Below are 8,509 nucleotides of genomic sequence, written 5' to 3'. Positions count from 1 at the left end.
CATTAAACAAATAACTGTATTGGAACATCCTCCCTACTTACCTGATCTGGCCCCCAATTACTTCTTTCTTTACCCGAAGATAAAGGAAATATTGAAAGGAAGACATTTTGATGACATTCAGGACATTAAGGGTAATACGACGACAGCTTTGATGGCCATTCCAGGAAAAGAGTTCCAAAATTGCTTTGAAGGGTGGACTAGGCACTGACATCAGTGCATAGCTTCCCAAGGGGAGCACTTCAAAGGTGACCATAGTGATATTTAGCAGTGAGGTATGTAGCACTTTTCCTAGGATGAGTTCTCGAACTTAATTGTCTGATCTCGTGTGTGTGTGTGTGTGTGTGTGTGTGTGTGTGTGTGTGTGTGTGAGACACAGAGAGAGACATCTTTACCTACTCATCTATTGATGGACACTTAGGTTGTTTCCATGTCTTGGCTATTGCAATAATATTACAATGAAAATGGGAATGGAGACACTTTGCATATATACCTATAGTGGGATTGCTGGGTCATAAGGTAGTTCTATTTTTAAGTTTTTGAGATGCCGCCATACTGTTCTTCACTGTGGCTGTACCAATTTACATTTCCACCAGTAGTATATGTGGGTTCCTTTTCCCCACATCCTCTCCAACACTTGGTAGTACCGTGTTGCCCCGAAAATAGACCTAGCCAGACCATCAGCTCTAATGAGTCTTTAGGAGCAAAAATTAATATAAGACCGGGTCTTCTATGATATAACATAAGATCATTATATTATATTATATTATATTATATTATATTATATTATATTATATTATATTATTATATTATATTTATTACACATATTGTATTATATAAGACCCGGTCTTATAGTAAAATAAGACCGGGTCTTATATTAATTTTTGCTCCAAAAGACGCATTAGAGCTGATTGTCTGGCTAGGTTTTATTTTCAGGGAAACACGGTACTTGTCTTGTTGATAATAGCCATTCTAACAGATGTGAGGTGGTATCTCATTTTGGTAATTATTTGCATTACCTTGATGATTAGTGATGTGAGCACCTTTCAATGTACCAGTTAGCCATATCAATGTCTTCTTTGGAAAAATGTCTATTCAGTTGCTCTGCCCATTTTTTAATCGGATTGTTTGTTTTTGTACTGATCTTAGAGGAAAATCTTTGACCCTCTGAGCATTGAGGGTGATGTTGGCTGTGCATTTGTCTTATAAGGCCTTTCTTGTGTTGAGGTATGTTCCTTCTATACCCAATTTATTGAGTATTTTTATTGTGAAAGGATATTGTTTTATTAAGTACACTCTCTGCATCTATTGAGATAGTCATATGCTTTTTATCTTTATTTTATTAATGTGGTATATCACTTTTATTGATTTGTGTATGTTGAGCCATCTGTTCATCCTAGGGATAAATCCCCTTAATTGTGGGGTATAATCGTTTTAATATGTTGTTGAATTTGGATTGGTAATACTTTGCTGAGTGTTTTTGCAATTTTTTCATCAGGAATACTTGTCTATAGTCTCTTGTACTGTTTTTATCTGGCTTTGGTATCAAGATAATGCTGGCATCATAAAATCAAATTAGGAGTGTTTCTTCCTCTTCAGTTTTTGAAAGATTTTGAGAAGGATTGGCATTAATTCTTAAATGTTTGGTAGAATTCACCAGTGAAATCATCTGGTCCTGGGTTTTTCTGTTTTGGGAGGTTTTTGATTACTGATTCAATCTCCTTACTTGTTATTGATATGTTCAGATTTTGTATTTCTTCATGCTTTCAGTCTTGGTAGGGTGTATGTTTCTAAGAATTTTTCCGTTTCTTCTAGGTTCTTCAATTTGTTAGCATATAATTGTTCATAGTATTCTCTTGTGATCCTGTGTATTTTTTTTTTTAATTTTTCTTTTTTTATTATTAAAATGTATTGGTGTGATAATTGTTAGTAAAGTTGCATAGGTTTCCGGTGTACAATTCTGTAATACATCATCTATATATCACATTATGTGTTCACCACCCAGAGTCAGTTCTCTTTCCATCACCATGTATTTGATCCCTTTTACCTTCATTTACCACTCCCCTCCCCCAGTGATCCTGTGTATTTTTGTTGCATTGTTTGTAATAGTTCCTCCTTCATTTTTTATTCTATTTATTTGAGTCCTCTTTCTTTTTTTCTTAGTCTTGCTAAAGTTTGTCAACTTTGTTTATCTTCTCAAAAACCAGCTCTTAGTTTTATTGATCTTTTCTATTGTTTTTCTAGTCTATTTTGTTTATCTCTGCTCTGATCTTTGTTATTTCCTTTCTTCTGGTAACTTTGGACTTAGCTTGTTCTTTTTTCTAGTTCTTTTAGATATTAAGCTAGATTGCTTATTTAAGATACTTCTTTTTTTCTTACCCTGGGCATTTATTCCCTCTTAGAATTGCTTTTGCAGCAGCCCATAGGTTTATTATGTTGTGCTTCTATTTTCATTAGTTTCAAAAGATTTTTTAAATTTCCCTTTTGATTTCTTCTTTGACCCATTAGTTGTTCAAAAGTATGCTGTTTAATTTGCATGTATTTGTCAATTTTCCAGCATTCTTCCTGTTATTGATTTCTAGTTTTGTACTATTGTGGTAAGAGAAGATACATGGTATGATTTTAGTCTTCTTAAATTCACTAAGCCTTGTTTTATGACCTATCATATGATCTATCCTACAGAATGTTTATGTGCATTTGAGAAGAATGTGTATATTTTGTTGCTGTTGGATGGACTGTTCGGCACATGTCTTTTAGGTCCATTGGGTTTAAAGTATGGTTTGAGTCCAACATTTCCTTGTTTATTTTCTCTTTGGATGATCTATCCAATTTGGAAAGTAGAGTACTGAAGTCCCCTACTATTATTATACTGTTGTCTTTTTTTATTTTCAGATCTGTTAGTATTTGCTTAATATTTTTAGGTACTCTGATGTTGGGTACATATATATTTATCATCGCTAAATCTTCTTGATGAATTTACCCCTTTATCATTATATAATGTCTATCTGTGTCTCTTGTTCTGGTTTTGGCTTAAAGTCTACTTTTATCTCATAAGTACAGCTACCCCCTGTTCTCTTTTGGTTTCCCCTTGCATAGAATAGCTTTTCCATCCTTTCACTTTGAGCGTATATGTGTCCTTAAGGCTACAGTCAGTCTCTTGTAGGCAGCACATGCTTGGATCTTGTTATTTTACACATCCAGCCACTCTGTACGTATTAATTGAAGTATTCAACCACATTTACTTTTAGACTAATTATTGATAGGTAAGAACTTAGTAATACCATCTTATTAATTACTTTCTGACCGTTTTGTAGTTCCCTTGTTCCTTTTTTCCTCTCTTGCCGCCTTCCTGTGTGAATTGATGATTTTCTATAGTGGTATGCTTTGATTGCCTTCTCTTTATCTTTTGTGAATCTACAAAAGGTTTTTCCTTGGTGGTTACTGTGAGGATTACATAAAACATCTTATATATAACATTCTATTTTACATTGACACAAATTTAATTTCAACCACATACAAAAACACTTCACTTTTGGATCCCCCTTTTATATTTTTTATGTCACCATTTACATTTTAATAATATATATCCATTAACAAATTGGTATAGCTATAGCTATTTTAAATACTTCAGTCCTTTAATCTTTATACTAGATTTAGTTAGTTACACATCACCATGTTACAGTATTAGGGTATTCTGAATCTGACCATAGGCTTACCTTTACCAGGTGTTGTATATTTCATGTTACTAATTAGGATCCTTTCATTTCAGCTTTAAGAACTCTTTTTCAGCACTTCTTGTAAGGCAGGTTTAGTGTTGATCAATTCCTTCAGCTTTTGTTAGGGAAAATCTTTATCTCACCTTCATTTCTGAAGGACAATTTTTCTGGGTAAAGTATTCTTGATTGACAGTTTGTTTCTTTCGGCACTTTTAATATATCATCCCAATTTCTCCTACCCACAAAAGTCTTTGGTGAAAAATCCACTGATTGTCTTATGAGGTTCCCTTGTATAAGAGAATTTTTTTCCTCTTGCTGTTTTTAGAATTCTCCATTTGTCTTTGCTTTTATACAGTTTTATTATTCACTTTGGAAAAGCTGGTTTTGTATTGAAATTTTGGGGTGACTCTTTAGCTTCATGAAATAGATGTCCAAATCTCACCCCAGGTTTGGGAATTTCTCAGCCGTTATTTCTTTAAATGAGCTTTCTTGTGCTTTCTCCTCTCTTCTCTTTCTGGCACTCCAAAGGTATATACATCATTTCTTTTTATGGTATTCCATAAATGGTATAGATTTTTTCATTCGTTTTCATTCTTTTTTCTTTTTTCTCCTCTGATTGGATAATTTTTATTGATCTCTCTTGTAGCTCATTGGACCTCTCTTCTGCTTGTTCTAATGCTGTGGAAGCCCTCTGTTGAATTCTTCAGATCAGCCGTTATGTTTTTCAGTTCCAAATTTTCTGTTTGGTTCTTTATTATGTTTTTTTCCTCTTTGTTGAACTTCTCATTTTGTTCATGTATTGTTTTCTTTATATTATAAAATTGTTTACCTGCATTCTCTTGTAGCTTTCTGAACATCTTTAGAACAGTTATTATGAATACTTCGTTGAGCAATTTCTGGACCTCCATTTCTTTGGAGCCAGGTACAGAAAATTTACTATTCCTTTAATGGAGTCATATTTCCCTGAGTCTTTATAATCTCTGTAGCCTTGTTTAGGTGTCAGCCCATTTAAAGAAGCAGTCACTTCTTCTAGACTTTATATACCGACATTAAAAAGGGAAGACTTTACCCAGTGCATGGGGTCATGCTGGAGTGCACTGCGACCCCTGCTGTAGTGGTGCAGGGTGCAAAGTGTGGGGGCACATAGTGGCACATGATCTGTGTGGGGCCTGATATTTCTTCAGTTCATGCCACTGGGCTCCACTGCATCAACAACTTCATGGTCCTTGGCAAGTACTGTGGGGGAGAAGTCATGGGGAGGTAAGCAGTGGCTTCAAAGGCTCTTAGGAGCCTGGGCAAGCAGCATGGGCTGTGGCCAACTATGAGCTCACTTGCAGCTATGGGGGCCCTGGCTGTCAGTAAGCTCTCCTGTGGCTGTTTACTCTTTTTCCAGGTGTGCACACTGCAGTTGAGGCTGATGACAGTCATCAGGCTGGTGTCATACAGGTGCACAGCTGGAGTGGCTAGCCCTGAACATGTACACAGTGGTGAGATTCAGCTGGGGGCTTGTAGGCTGGTGTTTTGTACTCATGCAACCACAGAAGTCTAAACTGGCTGTTGGTTCATTTCCTAGAATTTGGTGGGGTCATGGGAGACAGAAGAAGTGGGAAGAGACTCAGGCAGCTGACATCTTGCACTCATTTATCTGCAGGGGCCTGAGCTGGCTGTCGATCCTGGACTCCTGTGTGGGTGGGGAGGGGAGGGAGCAGGGATGGCTGTCATCCATGAATGCAAATACCTGTGAGGCAAAAGCTGGTGAAATTTGTAGGGGGTTTGTGGCAGCTGTGTTGGCTGTTGGTTTCTTCAGTGTTGAAACCTGTTGAGTTTGTCTGCAGAGATGGTCTCTGTGAATGACAATCACTCTTCTGCATGGCTGTTACCAGTATTAATAGGCCTTACTTTTCTTCCTTGTTCCTAGCTATCTTTATGTGTCTTAGCTTGGCCAATCTGGGTAGGATAAAAATGAAGTGGACCTTCGTGTGGTACCCTGAAAGGTTGGATAAGCTGGTTCCTTACCCCACTTTTTCTTTCCTGGTGAGGGGAACTCTCTGTCTCTCTCTTTTTTTCCCTCTCCTTCCGCCTTCCTCCCTCCACTCCAGTTCAAGCCATTGTTTCTCAGTCTAGTTGTGTAGGGCCAGCTCCCTAGCCCATGCTGGTATTATGAGCCTTGTGCTCCCCCAGGCTGAGGCAGTCGGTTGCTGGTCATCGGTCAGCCGCTCATGGTGGCACACAGTAGCCCATGGCGGCACACAGTAGCCCATGGCAGCACACAGTAGCCCGCCACTGCCCGTGGCAGCCCATGGCAACTCACGGCAGCTCACCTCAAGCTCTGACTGCTCATGGCAGCCCAGTTCCAGGGAGAGCCCTCGTTCACAATCTTAGCTGTAGAGGGCACAGCTCACTGGCCCATACGGGAATCAAACTGGCGACCTCAGCATTAGGAGCATGGCACTCCAACCACCAGGACGACCCAAGGAGAACTCTTTCTAGCTGGGAAGTTCTCTCTTGATGCTTAAGAGTGCCAGCTTGGGAGATGGGATGATGCAGGCAAAACGAAGGTGTCTTCTTTTCTTCTTGTGTGGTTATTCTCCATTTTTTTGTTCCACTGTGTTGCTGGATTTTTAAAATAGGACTCTAGATATCTCCCAGAGCTGTTTTTGTTTGTGGATACATCGAATTATTGAGTTTTGTGGAGGGAGGAGAATCAGGGGTCTCTCATTTGCCATTTTGGTCTGCTGTAATAGCATTTTAAATGAGTGTTTACAAGATGTTTCTGATTTTCCAAGATTTGTCAATTGCCCATGATCATTCTTTTGTTATTGCTGCAATTGATTTTAAAAACTTTTGTACTGAAATACGTACAACAAAACTCATAAGGATTAAACTTGAAACCTTGAAAAATAAAGAATCTCTCATTTACATTTTGCAAGGAAGAATTCAGATTTTCAAAGAATCTTCAGTTATAGTAATGTGACATTCTCTTGCTCTAAATCACTATGGAACTTAAGGTCTGCAAAAAAATAATCTTTGCTTTTTTTGTGAAAGACTGTAAGTTTATATCATAAAAATTGCAGAATAAAGGGAAGGATCTAAGGAGAGACAGCTAGATACCAATGCATGAACTAAATTTTTGTTAAGGATTCACAAATGAATCAGTTTTCTATAACTTGACCTGCATTTTTTTTCTCAGAAAACAAGGTAATACAATGGGCTTTAAATTTTTTTTAAATTAAATTTATTGGGGTGACATTGGTTAATAAAATTATATAGATTTCAAGTGTACAATTCTATAATACATAATCTATGTATTGCATTGTGTGTTCACCACCCAAAGTCAATTTATTTTTAAAGCAGTCCTCACAATGCTATTTCATAAACTATAGAAACTTAATTCCAGTTAAAGTACTACCTGAAAAAGAAGAAAAAAAATCAAAATTCAAGTCAGGGTGTCCCAGACCTCATATTTCATTGTTGAACATCTCACTGGCCCATTATCCTGGTTTTTTGCACCATTTGTTCTAAGTTGCTAGAAGTCTGTAAGGGTTGAGCACAAATAGAAGAAAAGATAAACAGAATACATTAAAGGCTGGATTTTCATGCCTGCTCACACTTTTCCCGCCTTCTATTGTAGGCTAGTCTAGTCTATCCTAATCCATTAATTAATTTATGGTCCCAGCACTGGTATAATTTACTTCAGTTTTCATTGTCTCTACCAGTGGTTACTAGTCAAGTGTTCTCTTTCATCTAGACAGTAGGCCGCAGTGAACAGTTTCATAGTTGTCTCCTGAACACACATAAACACACAGACACACACACACACACACATTCTTACACACTCACTGTTCTCCTTTATATTCAGCACAGACACAGCTCTTTTGAAATATTCTGGTGATACTTACTCCTAGGGACAAGAAAACAGAGGAGTAGCTATTAGAAAAATAAAGTTAGTAATTGTCAAAGCTCAGATGTGTAAAATAATATTCCCCTGGTATCATGATAATGTAAATGAAAATTTCCCAAATGCTATCTCTAGCATATCATCTTCACTCCATTAATCTAAATCTCATTTTTATTTTCTGAGTTTTCTCCTCTTATAATGCTGGAGTTAAGTTTCTTTGTCCCCGTATCTTCAATAAGTATATTGATATCACAGAGAGAATCTGTTTTGCTTAATAGTGAAGTTCTTATATATCTGGGCATGTTGGGCAATTAATGAAGAGAAAGAATAGGAGTCAGTAAACATGTATACCATTATAATAAATAGCTGGAACCTGTATGTAGGCCTGTCTTTTGTTATTTATATATCATTGCACAAGTTATTTAAACTTTCTTAGTTCTAGTTTCCTCATCTGTAAAATGGAGAAGAAGAATCCCTTTCATGTAGGGTTAATGTGAAAATTAAATAAATTAATGCATGTAAATCACCTTGCTCAATGCCTGGCACAAACTTGAAATATCTTAACTTATTTTTGTTATTATTACTTGTTTATTTAGACATAATATATATGCTGAAATTGGAATGCTAGAGTAAATAATTAGCATAGCACATGTAAAAGGATGACATGTAAACTTATGAAAGCTTTCATACTTTAAATGAATTAAGTGAATAAAAGCTCAAGATAAAATGATAAATCCTGAGAATAAGATAAAATAAAGAAACTGGAAAGCCAAATGAGACAAATCAAAAATTAAAATACATTGACTATACATCTAATAAATAAATAAGAAACATCAGAGATAATAAACCTGGAAGAAAGTCATTTCAATTAATAGGAAAAAAAACCTTTATATATCCT

General features: G+C 36.5%; 1 non-coding gene across 1 annotated transcript; it reads left to right on the top strand.

Moving 5' to 3' along the window:
- Positions 1-8,199: 8,199 nt before the first annotated feature.
- On the top strand, positions 8,200-8,305 carry LOC141569776 (U6 spliceosomal RNA). The gene has a single exon (XR_012493572.1). It is a non-coding gene; the product is annotated as a U6 spliceosomal RNA (small nuclear RNA).
- The last annotated feature ends 204 nt before the right edge of the window (positions 8,306-8,509 follow it).

Source organism: Rhinolophus sinicus, chromosome X (assembly GCF_036562045.2).
Source record: "Rhinolophus sinicus isolate RSC01 chromosome X, ASM3656204v1, whole genome shotgun sequence".
NCBI lineage: Eukaryota > Metazoa > Chordata > Mammalia > Chiroptera > Rhinolophidae > Rhinolophus > Rhinolophus sinicus.
This window is presented reverse-complemented; position numbering and strand designations above follow the sequence as displayed.